Genomic DNA, 2,432 nt, shown 5'->3' with positions numbered 1-2,432 from the left:
CACAGCCACCACCAACTCAGGGCACATGATCAAGGGACTTAAACCACAAGGCATCATGACTGCAACATTTCACACAGGATATTACATTGTTTTGATGACTTTAGACTTTTCCTCTTCTTTTAAAGACAAGCTTTTCTTGTCATTGAAAAAGAATGTCAGTTACTCTATGATGGGCTGATGAGAATTATTTTCTGTACACAGGTATCAGAGCTTGTGGAATAGGTGCTTGAAATCCACCAAGAATTGAAAGGAAGACAAACAAAGTATTCTCAAAAGAAGAAGAGAACCAACCACAGCAGAGAGATTTTTTTATAGCATGAGTAGAGATTGTGTCCAAAAGACAACAACAATAATTACAGGGTTTGGGAAACATCCCTATCAGTGTTGGGAGGAGTTATAAATATTAGGAATTGAACTTTTGTGTTAGACATAGGTAGCTCTGTGGAGCATTCAGCACACAAGCCTTAGTTTATACCAAGCCTCCCCCAACTCCCTTCCAGGAACTTTGAGGAACACACCCCACACGCAGGTGCCAGCCCAGTGAATATCTGGAAAGGGTTCCCTGAGCAGTGGGGAAGTCAAAAAGTTTCACATATGACATTAGTGTAACCAAAAGCCCCTTTGTATCTCCCTAGGTTCCTCAAGGAACCATTCAAGGTTAAGTAAGAGGCATGAACACAGGCTCTCTAGAAGGCTCCCCAAGACCAGTCACCATGCTCTCACAACCCTCTGCTGCTGGCCAGGCCTTCTGCATATACGGCCAGCCCACTGGTGGAGCCAACACTGCTCTCCTCATCTGGCCATCCAGGTCAAGATCTTGCACTCACTGGCTTTCTCAAGACCTTTCTCATAATTTTTCTCCTCCTTTCCTGATAATCTAAGCTTTATATGACTACCCTAATTTGGGGTGTTATGTATTTTTTTAAGATAACCTGTCCTGCTTTTTATTCTGACTGTGAAAGGACATATTTCATATATAAAATTTATTAAAAGATTCATTTTACCTTTTTAATTATTAAAAATAATTATTAAAACAAAACTCATCCATAATCTTACCACCCTGATATAAACACTGTTAATATTCTGGTCCACTGCCTTCCATAGGTTTTTCTATTAAGAGTTTTATGTATTTAATATTATGTTTTATTTATATTTTCAACAGATATATACTATTATCTGTTATACCGTAATCATTTTCCCATGACATGTAAGTATTCTTTATAAACATCATTTTTAATTGAGATATAATATCCTGTCCTATAATTATATCATAAATTATTTAAAAATCCCTTAACGTTCAGGATGCCTGGGTGGCTCCGTCGGTTAAGTGTCCAACTTCTGCTCAGGTCATGATCTCACCGTTCGTGGGTTCAAGCCCTGCATCAGGCTCTGTGCTGACAGCTCAGGGCCTGGAGCCTGCTTCAGATTCTGTGTCTCCTTCTTTCTCTGCCCCTCCCCTGCTCAGGCTCTGTCTCTTTCAGTCTCTCAAAAATAAATGAACATTAAAAAAAATCCCTTAATGTTCTTACCAACTTTTTGCTATTTTGAAATGCTACTGTGAACATCTTTGATGATTTAGCTACAAGTGGAAAAAGTCTTCATGTCTCTTCCTCCCCATCTGGTAAATGACAGATCAAAAGTATTTTGTCTCTGGACAGACCCTCTTTGTCCTCATTTCAATTTTCTCACAAACAGATCTTGGTGACCCTTTTGTACTGACATATTTCTCTGCACTTTGGAGCAATTTGGCAGTGGTTCACTTACACTTCTGAACTAAAAGTAAATGAGGAAGTCATGTCCCCAGTCCTGGAGAAAATTCACTTCCAGAATTTGACCCAGTATTCCTGGCTCTGACCCTCTAGATCTTACCTAGGGCCTGATGTCTTTCCAGGAGCAGTGATAGAAGGCAAGGGTACCCTTCTCTAAAAGATAACCCCTATTCTGGAGCCACCAGACTACACAGATCTAGAATTTGAGGCTCTGAAACTCATTACCAGGGTTAAAAATATGTATAGTAGAAACGAAGACCACCCAAACTTTCCAATGACTGATAACAAAGGCTAAGATGTGAGTTAATAACTATCTTCAAGTATACCAAGGATGACGGTATAGCATCTAGTTAATATTGTATCTACGGTAGTGTTTAATAGAATCAAATTAAGTAGAAAGAAATAGTGCAGTTATCTGGTCTAATGCCTTTATCTTGCAAAGGAGACTAAAGCCCAGAGAGGATAGATGACTTAATCAAGTAATTAAATGTACTTGATTTTATTACTTGACCAACTTTATTTGGTTTTCATTCTTTAGAGTAAAAAGAAACACAAACTTTGACTTCTTGTTTTCAACATGTATCACACAAAAAAAGTAAATCATTTTATTAGAATCCTTTCACATTTCCTCCTGAAATTCAAAAGCATTCACATATACTAAGA

This window comes from Panthera leo, chromosome C1 (genome assembly GCF_018350215.1).
Source record: "Panthera leo isolate Ple1 chromosome C1, P.leo_Ple1_pat1.1, whole genome shotgun sequence".
NCBI lineage: Eukaryota > Metazoa > Chordata > Mammalia > Carnivora > Felidae > Panthera > Panthera leo.
The sequence above is the reverse complement of the archived record's forward strand: the minus strand, read 5'-3'. Positions refer to the sequence as shown.